The sequence below is a fragment of the Podarcis filfolensis genome (genome assembly GCF_964270895.1).
Source record: "Podarcis filfolensis genome assembly, chromosome: 5".
NCBI lineage: Eukaryota > Metazoa > Chordata > Lepidosauria > Squamata > Lacertidae > Podarcis > Podarcis filfolensis.
The window spans coordinates 81,149,399-81,164,843 of NC_139608.1; the positions used below are offsets into that span (position 1 = coordinate 81,149,399).

General features: G+C 47.0%; 1 long non-coding RNA gene across 1 annotated transcript; it reads right to left on the reverse strand.

Annotated features, from left to right (window-relative positions):
* Positions 1 to 5,935: 5,935 nt before the first annotated feature.
* On the reverse strand, positions 5,936 to 6,997 carry LOC310764020. The gene is made up of 2 exons (XR_014548981.1): positions 6,531 to 6,997; positions 5,936 to 6,166 (listed from the first exon to the last, which is right to left on the reverse strand). It is a non-coding gene; the product is annotated as an uncharacterized lncRNA (long non-coding RNA).
* Positions 6,998 to 15,445: the final 8,448 nt, after the last annotated feature.

Genomic DNA, 15,445 nt, shown 5'->3' on the forward strand with positions numbered 1-15,445 from the left:
ATTCATCTATAAGTCACATGGGGCCTCTAACTGCTCAAATAAACCTTTCTGATGACCCGCAGGAGAATTGGAAGGCAAATATTTCCAGATACGTCACTAGGCTGCTATCTTTGCAGAAGACCGGGTTCTTCATTGTTTTAATTGAATAGGAAGGGAGGGTGACTATTCATTAAGCAGGAAGAAGTGTGTTTGTATTTGTGGCAGCGCTGCGCAGAAAATGTCTCCGGCATTCTCTCTCCCACCACCACCCTTTCCCCGCTTTCCATCCGCTGAGAAGAAAAGCTTAGAAAATTATCCAAGTGGGGAGAAAATGTTGGTGAAATTCCTAAAGGTGCATGCAGGGGTTTTGCTGCACTTACCTTACCTCTGAGATAGCTGAGGGGTGTTTGCACAGATCCTTCATTTTGTTCCACAAATCATCTGCCCAGCAGTCTGCCCTCAGCAGCCTTCCCAGGATCCCACCATTCGAGTCCAGGGTACGACACCATGAGGTAACTCTTCCCATGGGGCTTTTCAGATCAGGGAGGGCAGGCTGCAGAATGAGGAGGCTGCAGAATGCTGGAGAAATGTTTAGCAGAAAATAAAACATCCATGGCACCCTCTGCCACCTCTCAGCTATAAAATAAGCTCAAAATTCTGGGCCCACTGAAATTAATAAATAATAATAATAATAATAATAATAATAATAATAATAATACTCTAAAGTGCTCTGAGGAGGAGGCAGAAAATTGGAACCCTCTTCTGATGGCAGCGGCATGCGGGGGGGGGGGCGGGATTTGAGAAGTCCAGGTTTGGAAACAGCACTAATTTTTGTTACTACTCCAGAACAGAGCCTGATGGGATTTTCATTCTGGGTATCGAGAACCAGTGTGGTGGTGTGCTTAGAGTCTCAGACTAGGACCTGGGAGATCTGGGTTCAAATCCCCACTCAGCCACGAAGCTCACTGGCTGACCTTGGGCCAGTTACATTCTCTCAGCCTAGCCTACCTCCCAGGGCTGTTGTGCGGATTAAATGTTATCCTATATGCTTCTCTCTCTTCTTGAGTAGCTCCATGCACAGCTAGCCAAGCACTGCAGAGGTGGCTCTGGTGCCAGGTTTGCCATTTCCTCTGTTCCTGTGGACCTAGGGAAGATGCTGGAAGTACGGGTCACAGACTTTGGGCTTTCAAATTTCAGCAGCGCCTTGGGCGATGCCAAAGTTTGGTGCCCCCCACCCCTCACCTTCCATTCTAAGTCCTTGTTGTGGCGCCCCCCTGTGGCACCTACTTGGATTGGTGCTTAGTCCAGGCTCATTGTTGTTTAGTCGTTTAGTCGTGTCCGACTCTTTGTGACCCCATGGACCAGAGCACGCCAGGCACTCCTGTCTTCCACTGCCTCCCACAGTTTGGTCAGACTCATGTTCATAGCTTCAAGAACACTGTCCAACCATCTCGTCCTCTGTCGTCCCCTTCTCCTTGTGCCCTCCATCTTTCCCAACATCAGGGTCTTTTCCAGGGAGTCTTCTCTTCTCATGAGGTGGCCAAAGTACTGGAGCCTCAGCTTCACGATCTGTCCTTCCAGTGAGCACTCAGGGCTGATTTCCTTAAGAATGGATAGGTTTGATCTTCTTGCAGTCCATGGGACTCTCAAGAGTCTCCTCCCCTAAACCCACCTCTGAAAACTGGGGTGGTGAGCTCCTGGTGTGGGGCAGGGATATGTGGTTCCATCAACCTTTCAGGGTCACTGCCAGTGTAGAGATCTGCTTTCCTTTCTGAGCAGATCTCTGGTTTGAGGTGCAGACAAGACTGAATCCTGACACCTATCTTTATGGAGAAATAAGCAGACAGAAGTAGCAATTAAAGCTCGTCTCCATCTCTTGACAGGCATGTTTTTGTAGCTTAAGCAGACTGCAAAGTGATTTGCATTCCAGCAGCTGAGTCACCAGAATGGCATTGTATCCTTAGTCAACAAGAAACATGGCTTGAATATTGGAGGAAACCCCTTCCATTCCCTCTGCCTCTCCCCACCCTCCACCCCACACTTCCTCTCTCCTGGAAGATAAATCCTAGTGGGTAGAAGAAGAGTTTGGATTTGATATCCTGCTTTATCACTACCCGAAGGAGTCTCAAAGCGGCTAACATTCTCCTTTCCCTTCCTCCCCCACAACAAGCACTGTGTGAGGTGAGTGAGGCTGAGAGACTTCAAAGAAGTGTGACTGGCCCAAGGTCACCCAGCAGCTGCGTGTGGAGGAGCGGAGACGCGAACCCGGTTCCCCAGATTACGAGTCTACCACTCTTAACCACTACACCACACTTGGTACAAAGAGGCACCCACCCATCCCATGATCTACATCAACATAGTACAGGTTCCCACATATACAGTGGTACCTCAGGTTAAGTATTTAATTCGTTCCAGAGGTCCGTTCTTAACCTGAAACTGTTCTTAACCTGAAGCACCACTTTAGCTAATGGGGCCTTCCGCTGCTGCTGCGCCGCTGGAGGACGATTACTGTTCTCATCCTGATGCAAAGTTCTTAACCTGAAGCACTATTTCTGGGTTAACGGAGTCTGTAACCTGAAGCGTATGTAACCTGAAGCGTATGCAACCCGAGGTACCACTGTACACACATCGTGGGGGACCTGCATGTATGAAGGAGATATCACAAATCAAATACAGCACCTCCCAGCACCTCAGATGGGGGCTAGGAACCAAAATGGCAAGCTATATGGTTGCAGCAGTGTCTCAGGGCATATCTGTGATGGGGAAAATAGCACTTAATAGCAGCTCTTAAAGGTATAGGAGCTTCTCAGAGTTTGGACTGGCAGCCCCGTAGCCCAATGATGGAAGCAGCATATTGGTTCCCCTCCCAGGGATAGCTTTGCGGAGCTCACCATGAAAAGGGAGACAAGAGGAATCCACGTTGCCTTTCTCAAACAGAACCCAGAATAAATTTGCAAGCCCTCCTGCCAGGCAGCTCACCTGGCGCTCAGATATTTTCTTAATCAGTTCAGGTGCCACTCACTGGGGAGCAGTTTCAAGCAGAGAAGCAGCAGGGTGTTTGTGCGTGTGTGCGTGTTTGTGTGTGTGTGTGTGTGCAGGCGTGTGCTTAACCCTTTCATCACCAGTTGCTCTAGACATATGTCTATCCTCAGAAACAGAAAAGTCCTTCCGGAAACTTGTAGGGAGAAAAGCAAGGAGGGGAGCTGCAGATAGAGACGGTTCTCTCAGTTTCTGATTTTTCTAATCATAAATTCGGTTTTCCACATTTACACAGCAATCTGCATTTTTTCCCCTGTTCTCGTGAAAATCCACCAACATTTTAGTACAAATGTCTCCTAATAAAATACATTTTGTATGCAGTTTTGACTAATTTATGCAAGCCATTTTCCCTGATATAATGCATTTTGTATGCTGTTTTAATGCGACTTCATGCATATTTCCCCCAAATACAAACTTTTTTTTGTACTTTCTGTTTGGTTGGAGAACTGCATCACAAAATTAGGAGCGGTGCAAATTTTAAAGGATGGCTGGGTTTCAGATCACATACTGTTTTGAAAAGCGCAACGTTTGCATTTCGCAATGAAATGCAAACAAAATTCGTTTTTGCCTCCTTCCTTTGCTGCAGTAGAAAAGCAATGTGCAGGGAAAGGGTTAAGCCCTTCCCTTCCACCACTCCCAGAGCAACTTTTCTCTAACAAAAGTTTGCCCTAGGGCTTTGCAATGTGTGTTTTCCTGGACTTTGGGGGAAACTGTGTCATGGGCTGTGGGGACGCCGGTGGCGCTGTGGGTTAAACCACAGAGCCCAGGACTTGTAGATCAGAAGGTCGGCGGTTCGAATCCCCGTGACGGGGTGAGCTCCCGTTGCTCAGTCCCTGCTCCTGCCAACCTAGCAGTTTGAAAGCACACCGGTGCGAGTAGATAAATAGGTACCACTCTGGCGGGAAGGTAAACGGCGTTTCCGTGCGCTGCTCTGGTTCACCAGAAGCGGCTTAGTCATGCTGGCCACATGACCCGGAAGCTGTACGCCAGCTCCCTCGGCCAATAAAGCGAGATGAGCGCTGCAACCCCAGAGTCGGTCATGACTGGACCTAATGGTCAGGGGTGTCATGGGCTTCTTTCTCCATGGAGACTCTCCTGGCACCAACTCTGTTTGTATTTTGTTTTACAGTGCTGGGTGAGGATCCTTCTTACTTTCCAAATTTTTAAAATACAGACAACCCCCTGATTTGCATGGGGGTTCCTGGCCCCCGTGCGCATCGTAAGAGTGTGCATATGGACCCCCACCTGTTATGCCCCATTATACCCCCAATTACACCCTCAGCCTACTCTCTTTCAGGTCCAAAAAGACCCACACATCAGCCGCTGTGTGTCGCTTGAAAGCACACAAAAATGTTCGACGCTCGTAGTTTCTCACAACCATTTAAATTCTTGTTGTGATTTTTTAATTATGGCTGCCGGTTTGTACCAATAAAAGATTTTCAGTCCACTTGTTGTTATTTTAATATTGATTTATTGATTTATTATTTGACTTATACACTGCCCTATACCCGGAGGTCTCAGGGCGGTTCACAATAAGACCGCGACATATAAAATCAAACCAAAAGCAGTAACCCAATAACCCGCCCCCCCAAAAAAAAATTCTAAAAGGGTGTTGGTTGTCAATAAGATCAACCAAAGGCCTGGATAAAAAGGAACATTTTTGCTTGGCGCCTAAAGATGTATAATGAAGGCACCAGGCGAACTTCCCTGGGGAGAGCATTCCACAGACAAGGAGCCACTGCAGAGAAGGCCCTGTTCTTGTGTTGCCACCCTCCGGACCTCTCGAGGAGGAGACACACGAAGGAGGGCCTCAGAAGGTGATCTCAGGAACTGGGTAGGTTCATATGGGAAGTGACGGTCCTTGAGGCATTGCGGTCCTGATTTGACTGGGTGAAATGACATGAGAATATTCACCACAAAGGGAGAGACAGAAATGAGAACGACAATAATCAACAACAGTAATAGTGGCTGAGAATGCAGGGTATTTCTTATTTTGCTGGGACAGTTTCTTGTTGTAAAGTGAAAGGTCCTGTTGAAGAAAATTCTTGTTTTGTGTATAAGAATGATGAGAGGGAGGACATGTCCTTTAGGAAGGGATATGTATTGCATTGTTACAGTAGACCTCAACTATTTTGTTTCAGAACGCACCAGCATTGCCATTGTTGGCATTTATGAACAAATGATCACTCTGCCGGTGTTCAGGAATTCAACTTTTCATCAGGCCCTGAGAGAATTTCCAGGTTAGTGTACTTCTATAGGTGTGTGTGTTTCAAAATGGAAAAATGTGGTAGAAGGAACATAAGCCTCTTTCATTTTAACTCCTGCTTCTGCAGCCTCCCACTTCTGAGAGCTGTTTTTGTTTGGCTTTTACTCACTTGAAATTCAAATTCTAGCAACGATCTAGTCTGAGGACAAGTTCTGCATGACTTGAAAATTTACATGCCACATTGGCTGGTCCTAATTAGAGTTGGGTCAAAGTTACTAATAGGATTTATTTGTTTTTGCAAACATTTTTGTTTATGCTGAACAGTTTTTCCCCTTTTGAGGACTCTTTTTTGCATTCCTGGCTAAAACGTTATCACCATCGTCATCATCATCACTGCGAAATTTAGGGTTGCCATATGTCCAGGTTGACAGCAGTGTCCGGGTAGAAATCTGTTAAACGTCTGGGAAAAACTGGATGTATAGCAGCCCAGGTCAATAACTTTGGCCAAAAAGTTGTCTGGATTTTCACTGTTTGAAATATGGCAACCCTAGCTAAATCACTCTTCCTTGGCCTCTCAGTGGTGTCAAACAGTCAAATCCAATCGGCTGTATAATGTCACAACCATACACAATGTCATCCAACCAGGAAGAAGTACGAGCCAGGGCACTGAACTTGGTCCAATGGGAACACAGAGAATGGCCCAAATGGTGCTTATATGATGTTGTTTTTACTGCTATCCATAGGGGATTTTTTTCAGCTGGAGCTCACAAGAACTCATTCCCGGCACCTCTCAGATGCGCGATTGCTGTTCTAAGTTCTGCCAGGAAGCGTTGCTGTGCTCACTAGGACTGGCCGCCTGAGCTGTCTTGTTTCTTCGAATAAAGAGTTAACTTCACTGACGCCATGTGAGTTCTTGCTAACCTGCTGCTGACAGGGGTGTGGCTGAGGAGAGTCCAGAGGAAAGAGAGTTTCAGAGGGCTGCATTTGACCCCTAAATCTGAGCTTCCTCACCCCAGAATCTGGTGTTCATCATGTAATGGCAATGGCCAAAGTTCTTCCATCTTGACTTTGTTAAAATGAATTATTCCCCACCAAAATTCGAAAACAAGCCCCCAAACCCTGTTCTAAAATGTGGATACTGTTGCACTTACAATGATGAGACTGTCGTTTTATTATCTCATGCTCCATCATTTTTGTGAGCTTCGTTGTCAATGCAAGTATCCAACCAAGTGGTTTCCAAATGCCCCTTCTAGCTGGCTGTGGTCCCCTGCCCTGTTGTTGCTCCCTTCCCTTTCCCAAAACTTACCTAGCAGTAGCAGGAATAGCAGTATCAGAGAGACTTCCATTCTTCCCTCCTTCCCTGATGTTTGGAATGTTGCTACAACAGCAATGCCCCGGGGTGTAAGGAAATACGGAGACACAAGGGACATGAATCCTCAATATGGCCATCAGGTACCCAGAAAACAACATCTCCCAGAATCCTCGGTGTCTAGACTGCTGCCATTGCCAAGCGGAAATGGAAGGGGGTTGTGGGATCCACCAGCTGATTACAAGTTACGCTTGAACTTCCTTGGGGTTTGGTCTTTGCTCATAATTAGTTGAGAAGCAAACTTCGACCTCAAACTTTATGATGCCCCCCCCCCAATTTTCTGAACTTAGGCACCATGACTAAGGCCACAATAGATACATATAATAGAAACTAGAGCAACTGGCATTTCTTGACTTGATTGATCCTACAAAGAGATTGCTGCTCTTTCTCTGTACAACAGCCACCTTGCCCTGCCTGAGCAGGGGGAAGCATATTGCTGTTGCTAGGCAACCTCAGGACTCATCCTCCAATCATCAACAATGGGAAGTTGCTGGATGCTGTGGGCTCTGCAGTTGCCTAGCAGCAGCAACAACTTGTTTTTCTTCATCCCCTGGACCTGACAGTAGCCAAGAAGATTGAAAGTGCCGGTCTACCAGAGGCGATATCTGTAGCATGCTGGGTAAGTAATGAGAAAGGGGGCAGTGAATGCTCTGAGACGAGTTGGTGCTGCAGAGTGCTCTTTTTAAAAGTAAGGAGGAAGGGGCAGTGGCAACACTGGATCATGCTCAGGAGACGGTGCAGAATAATGGCATGTGGTGCGCAGAGCATCCCTAATGGGTAAGGTTGGACTTGGCACTGTAAAGAATTGCAATTAAGGCATTCAGCTGATCTTTCCCTCCTATCATCTTACAGAACTGACTCCCAGAGTAATTCCTCTATCTTTCTCTTCACTTCTCTCTCTTTCTCTCTCTTTTAAATATAGAAACACAAATAAAACCTTATTCAATCAGGAAAGTATTCAAAACTCATAACAAATAATTGCTGCATGACAAAGTGGAATTGTTCTCCAAAGTGAGTCCCTCAACAGCAGTCTGTCTCCCCTCCTCCAACTTTCTTTCTTTTTTTACAGCCAAATAAAAGGAACAGATGTTAACAGACTTCTGCCAAAATTTCCATGAGCCCCATAGGCAGAGGGAGCAACTGAGTTGAGATGTCGCCATGGCAGAGTTTAATTCCAAAACTAATAAACAAACACAGGAAAACAATTAAAAAATGAAGTCCACAGGATGAATGCTGTGAAAATTGGCAGAGGGGATTTTTTTTGCATCTTTTTTTTTGTTTCAGCAATACCTTCCAAGGTCCTCTCTGTTATAATGCTTTGAAAAGAGAAATAATTATTGCTCCCACCCCCCTCCCCGGATGAAATTCACTCTTACCTTTAGTGGAGATTTATAATTATTTCAAGGTGTTCTTTGCATAGCCAGTGGCTACTCAGCCTGATTGCTATGTTCTACCTCCACTGTTGGAGACTGTATGCTTCTGAATGCCAGTTTCTGGAAACCAGAGAAGGGGGAGCATTCTTGGGCCTAGGTCCTGCTTGTGGGCTCCCCGCACACATCTGGGTGACCACTGTGCAAACAGGAAGCTGGACTAGATGGGCTACTAGCTAGATCCAGCATGACTCTTCTTGACGCTCTTACGTTTTTAGAAATAACATGGCAGGGCTGGCCCAAGACATTTTAGCACCCGAGGTGGACCAGGGAAGAAGGGGTGAGGGAAGAGCTACATGTGACTCATGTGAGTGAAAAGCGGCATAGAAATATAATAAATGAACATGAATGAATCGGGAACAAGGCGGTGAAGGAAGATTGACCTTGGAATCTGCTGCCCCAGTGAATCACGCTGCCTGAGGCAGTTACCTCACCTTGCCTCATAGGTGGGCTGGCCCTTCACCACCCCCTCTCCTCTCTCTGTTGTGTGTGCACATGTGTATGGTGTCTCTAGAATAAAAAGCTGCACAGGATAAAAGCCCCAAATGAATAAATAGAGTGGATGGTGACCATAGCTGTCAACCGTTCCTTATTTGGCAGGAAACTCCCTTATCCCAGCGCCGTTTCCCGCTGCTGTCCCGGATTGATGATGTCCCGTAAATTTCCCAGGTTTCAAAGGAAGCAGCTCCTCTCCCTCCCTCCCTGCAGGCCAGGGAGGAGGAGGAGGCTCCAACTGTGTTGCTTGGCTGCGTTGCTCACCCAATAAGGAGTCTAAGAACGACTGGGGGGTGGAGCTTGCATACCTTGTGCCCGGCCGCGTTGCCTGGGGACTCGCCTTTGCTCAGCGCTTCCCAGCGTAGAGGTGACGGTGGTTTTCCTTGCTGCATCCCCTTTGCCGGGTTGCTGTGCTGTGGGAACCACCGCTTGAGGCTTCGTTTGGCTGCTGGCTGGGCTTTCTGCCTTTGGCTCGGAGGGGCTCAGAAGTTAAACATACCTGTGCTCGGAATCGGATGGATACGTCATTGACGGCCCACTCACCCTTGCCAGGGAAAAGGTTTGTCTGGAGCAGGGGCACATGGTGGAGGGAAAGGAAAGGCGATCTCGTGGGAGGGGGGGCTTTTGGATTTGTTTTGGAGGCTCCTTCGGTTGACTGTTATGGGGGAAAGGAAAGGAGCTGGTTAACTAAAATGGCGGGTGACGATCTCGTGGCGAGGGGGGGAGGCTGTGTGTGTGTGGCTAGTTAATGCAAACTGATCCCTTATTTTGGCTGCTGATCCCTTATTTTTGAGGCTGCTGGTCCCTTATTTTCAAATCTGTAAGTTGACAGCTATGATGGTGACTCTTAGAATTGGTGGTGCTACCGGCCACTCCCACCAGCAAAACCTGCTGCTTTACTACAAGAGAAGTGGCCTTCACAGCTAGTGATACTCCTGAAATGTGGCAAAGGACTGTAAGAAGGGCTATGGCAATGAGGGAACTTGCCTCTAATTGCTCCAGGCTGTGCTTTCCAACCTATTCCTAGTCACTCCCTCCCTGTGTTTCCTTCCTTCCTTCCAGCTCTCTGTACAACACACAGCGAATGGAAATCAGTAAACCGTTCCCTTTATTATTTCCTTCTCCATGTCTCTCCCCTGCCCCTCCAACCCCAGGTCACTTTTAATTGCCAAACAGCACCCACTTTCGGTCCAATAGCGTTCTTGAGAGAAAATGGCCAAGTTGACTTGTAGGAAGCAGAACTGACCATCAAACAGTGAGCAAGAATGGTGTTGAGCAAGGAAAGGATGAAGCAGATACAAAACACTGCCCCATGATGCTGCCATTATTTCACATGCATGTACGCTGAAGATCGGGCATTAAAGTTCATTCCTTCGGCCAGTAAAGGGTTGCAGAAATCAACAAATGAGCCTGTGCAAAAATGAATGTGTTTGGTGCTTGGCGCATTCAAATTCAGATTCCCCTTCCCCTTTATGCAGTCATTCCCCTCCATACCAGCTTCCTCACTTATCCCTTAATTCCTTTTTCTCTTTGCACACACAGACATTTGTGTACACATTTCATTCTCTTTCCTTTTTCTCGATATACACACCCACATTAATCTCTTTACACAATTAATGTTGTAATCTTCCTTTCTGTGCCTTGCAGCATAATCCTATGCATGTTTACTCAGAAGTATGTACTTTTAAATTCAACGATAATCTCTCTGGAGCAAGAATATATAGTACTGGGGGCAAACAGGGACAGTATCTCACATGTCTTTATTTTATTACATTTACATTCCAGCTAGGGTTAGAGGATAAGCAAACTGCTCAAATTCATACCTCTTGGTCTGGGACATAACTATCATTCAGATATTGCGTTTCTTTGAATTTTACAAAACTGTATTCAGCTTAAATATATATATATATATTAATGCCAAAATGCATTAGAAGTGTGTATATTAGGATACATTGCGATTAAATAGGAAGTTAAATGTGAATTTTCATGTAGGTTTTTCAAGTTAACATATTACCTGGTTAATACAGAAACATGGTAGAATTGATTTATGAATGAATTCATGCAAAACTGACACAGGCTTGAAATAAACTGGTCCATTCATCCCTAATCCTATCCGCCCCCCCCCCCGCCAAGAAAGTGGTATACATGATGTGTGCCCCCTTTCCCCAATTTATCCTCAGAACAATGCATTGAGGTAGGTTAGGCTAGGATATATTACATAGACTTGAGGTGGGTGATTCTCACTATTTAGCCACCATAGCTGAGTGGCATGATAGGGAAGGGGCAGAGATGAGAAACTGGTACCCACTCTTGCCCACAAGTTGATGACAGGGCTCCTAAGAGTGTGCAGTGGAGGCAGGAGACTGGGGAGTGACCCAGGATAGGGGACCAGTAATTGATGGGGTTTGGCACTGCCTGCAAAGGTGGGGGAGGGAGGGAGAGTTGGGGCAGTCCGAGGCAGAGGGGGGCACGCAGGATGTGGCAGAGGAAGAAGGGATGGCTCAGGTGAGGAATGGGTCCGTAGCTTCCCCACTTTTCCCTAGAACCAGGAGGGGCTTGAAATGTGAAGAGCAGTGTCGACTTTTGTGTAGGAAAAGTCTCAGCTTGTGGATACATAAGGTATATAAGGTACATAAGCCGGCAGAGAGGGGAGGTCTCCCTGTTGCTGCATGTACTCCACAGGGTGGAGGACTAAGGGACAGCTGCCTAGTGCCTAAAAGTGCATACCCTCCAATATTTCCATGGAAATAGGGGCGTCCCATTCCATAATGATAATTTTACTATTCATACCCCACACATCGTACTGGCTTGCCTCAGCCACTCTGGGCAGCTTCAACATATATAAAAATGTGGGTTACATACGCTTCAGGTTACATACGCTTCAGGTTACAGACTCCGCTAACCCAGAAATAGTACCTCAGGTTAAGAACTTTGCTTCAGGATAAGAACAGAAATTGTGCTCCAGCGACGCGGCAGCAGCAGGAGGCCCCATTAGCTAAAGTGGTGCTTCAGGTTAAGAACAGTTTCAGGTTAAGAACAGACCTTCGGAACGAATTAAGTACTTAACCCGAGGTACCACTGTGTGTGTGTGTGTGTGTGTGTGTGTGTGTGTGTGTGTGTGTATACACACCTTCCCTGTACAGGATTGCCTTTAGATGGCTTGGGGGTCAGGTAACTCCATACCCTCAAGCATGTGATGGCCTGGGAATCCGATTCAGAGGCTGAACCGGAGGAATCCCAGCCTGCACAGGAGTCCCCGCCTCCAGGGCCAGCTGAACTGGGGCAGGGCCTTGATTCTGAAGCTCCAGCACCTGTGCCGGATCCTCAGGAGCAGGCACCAGGTGAATCCACTCTGGCTCCGGAGGTGGTTGAGGACTCAGTGCCTACAGGTGAGTCTCCCCCTAGGTCCAGTAACCCTTCAGCCTCTCCTGAACTGCAGAGGCTTAGGGCAGAGAGGCGGAGGGAACTGGTTTCTCCCAGGAGGAGTGCTCGCCTTAAGGCCAGGAGAGGCGGGTCTCCTGGGGGCCGGGACCACCCCTGGCCTCAGAGAAAATAAAGGCCAGTCAGCCCGGTCCCAGGTTGCGGGAGCAACGTCATTGAAGAGCTGTTTCGGCCAGCACCCAGTCCGGTTCCCCCAGAGTTCCTGTCCTTGCCCGGCTCCTCGCTGTGGACCCTGCTTCGCCCATGGAGGACTGTCTGCCAACCCTCAACTCAGGTCCTGGACCTCGCCCCACGGTAACCTCCCCCCTGGACCAGCACAAAGCATTTCTCCAATGAAAATAAGGTAAAGGTAAAGGGACCCCTGACCATTAGATCCAGTCGTGGCCAACTCTGGGGTTGTGGCGCTCATCTCGCTTTATTGGCCAAGGGAGCCGGCGTACAACTTCTGGGTTATGTGGCCAGCATGACTAAGCCGCTTCTGGCAAACCAAAGCAGTGCACAGAAATACCGTTTACCTTCCCGCCAGAGCGGTACCTATTTATCTACTTGCACTTTGACGTGCTTTCAAACTGCTAGGTTGGCAGGAGCAGGGACCGAGCAACGGGAGCTCACCCCGTTGCGGGGATTCGAACCACCGACCTTCTGATTGGCAAGTCCTAGGCTCTGTGGTTTAACCCACAGTGCCACCCGTGTCCCTCTTAATGAAAATAGGGACATCCTAAGAAATAGTGGGACATTCTGGGATCAAGTCAGAAACTGGCACAGCTTCTCTACATCAGGGACTTCCCGGGGGGGGGTGTCATGCAAAGTAACGCAGGAGTTGCCGCAAGTGATTCTTTTGTCAATAAAGACTTTGCTATCCTTCCTTAGCTGGGGTGGCCCAGCACATGCATGGAAACAGTCCATAATAACCAGTCAAGCTTCCCCACAACACCCACTCAAACGAAAAGAAAGAGAACTATTCATCATCTCTAATGGGAACTGTACAAGTACAGCTTCATTTCATTCACGGATCTGTAGACAAGCCTGGAAATCTAACAATGGCACAGACGGTTCTCGGTGTCTGCAGAGACAGCCTTTACATGCAGACATTTGACGCACTTGAAGGGAGTCTATGCGAGAAATGAAGTGGTTGCGCCCTCGAGATCTGTGCCCGCTCCTTCCCATTCCCCTCGACACGCACACACCTCAAACCAGATGTTCTCCACCCTCACTGATACCCTTTTGCCTCCCCTTCCCACAAACTGCATCCTGTCTCAGTGTTTACTATCCATATGGGCAAAACACACACACACATAAATACTAGGCATAAATCTTTATATATACAGCATAATATTGAGATCTCTCCAAGGAAGGCATCCTGTTAGCCTCTAAATCTATTTCTTTTAATCTAATCTTCATCTGTAATGGTTTTTCTGGCTGCAACCCGAACGGAAACATCTTGGCAGGTGGGAAAGAATGAAAACATTCGAGGTTTGTTTCGAAAGGTTTTCCCAGGGAAGGCTGGCGTTTCTAGTTTCCACCAGCATGGCAGCACCTGCAAAGCCCATGAAATACGGCAGGCGCCTGGGACTTGACCCCGCGATGCGAGCCAAGAATCATACAGATGGGAACTCACTAAAACCCGAACATAAAGATGTCAGGAGCACCTTAAAACCATTTAAAATGGCAGGATTGAGAGCTGGATTAGATACAATAGCAGGCAATCAGATGGGGGAAGGGACAGGAAGCTTTTTAAAAGCAAAAATGGGGTGTGCAGAAGTAGGGAGATGCACCCTTTTCACCCCCAAGAGAAAATGCATGGAGCTGAGTTCTAATAATATTTTTATTATTTATACCCTATGCATCTGACTGGGTTTCCCCAGCCACTCTGGGTGGCTTACAGCACATAAAAAATTGTAAAACATTAGACATTTAAAATTTTTCCAATACAAGGTTGCCTTCAGGTATCTTCTAAAAGTCAGATAGTTGTTTATTTCCTTGACATCTGATGGGAGGGTTTCCCACAGGGACGGTGCCACTACTGAGGAGGCCCTCTGCCTGGTTCCCTGTTACCTCACTTCTCACATTGAGGGAACTGCCAGAAGACCCTCAGAGCTGGACCTCAGTGTCCAGGCTGAATGAACAGGGTGGAGACGCTACTTCAGGTACATTTTTACTTTATAGGAGTGGTGTGATTGTTTCTCCCACCTTGCTCTGACCCACATCGCTCCTGTCCTGTTAGATTGGGGGAGATCACAAGGGAGCTGCTGATAATTCACTTCCACCAAATGCCAGTGTTACTCCACACAGAGGAAGGTCGTGGTGATGGGGTAAGATGTAAACATGCTGTTTTCCTCCCCGCTTTGCATTAGCTGGATCCATAAGAGAAGCAGCATCTACACATCTGCAAGTATTGGAAAAAATTGTTTAGGGTCTGCATTGGCTCCAAACATCCATTTCCCACCTGTCCCAATGCTCTTACTCAGTGCTTTTTTTCTGGGGGGACGCAGGGGGACACATACCCCTAAACATTTTGTGAATCTAAGTTTGGCCTCATTGAGGGGCAATATTTCAATATGAGTAGGAAAATGAGAGTACCCCTAAACATTTTTTTAGGGAGAGGGGGAGCACTGCTCTTTCTGCTTCACAGGGTTGCTCTGAGAAGAAACTAGGTGCACAGGTCAAAAGTAGTTTGCATGCTAACATGCGGCATCAATGGAGCAAGGCAGATCCAGCACCCAGTGGCCTTACTAAATGTTAAATAAGCTACAGTGAAATTGATGTTTCCCATGAATAAGTAATCCTTCATAGAAAAAAGGTCCCCCACTCCTGCATTAAAAGCTCTAGCCAGCCTACTCCACCGTTCTCTCCCCGCCATCTAGCCCCCTTGACTTCCCATCAATTCTGGAAGTTAGAGAGCAATAGTCCTTGTGGGGCCATTTTGTTGGTTTTTAGTAGTTTTAGTTAAAGAATAAAAGCAGAATTCCCTGGGTGACTTGATTCACGTTTGGGGCAAGTACTTTTTTGTTGAGAGAGACCCACCAGAGATTTAAAATTACAAAACATGCAGCAAAGTAAAGCATGGGAATATAGACCGATAGGGCTTTAAAATATTCCCTTCTAAGTTTCTTCCAAAGTTTTCCACTTCGCTTAGCGTGGAAAGAGAAGAACTCTTCAAAGGTCAGATTGGTGTGCTTTTCCATACAGTAGCCAAAAAGACAGGCAGTATAACTTAGTTTCAAAAATGGTAAGAGTTTCTAAATTATTTGCATAGATACACAAAGATGGCTTGCTAAAACCATGCAGTCTGGGCTTGGAGCAACCAACACAGACAGCCTTACTGGTTGGTTCACATGGTGGGAAAGTGGGAGAACAAACAGTTTGGAAACCGTTCCTCCCACGGTGAGGGTGTGTGACTTAGCTACGCCTGGCAGGACAACTTACTCTATGGTCTTAACCCCTTCATGCATTAAATAGAAGTAAGCATGTTGGTTATATGATGCC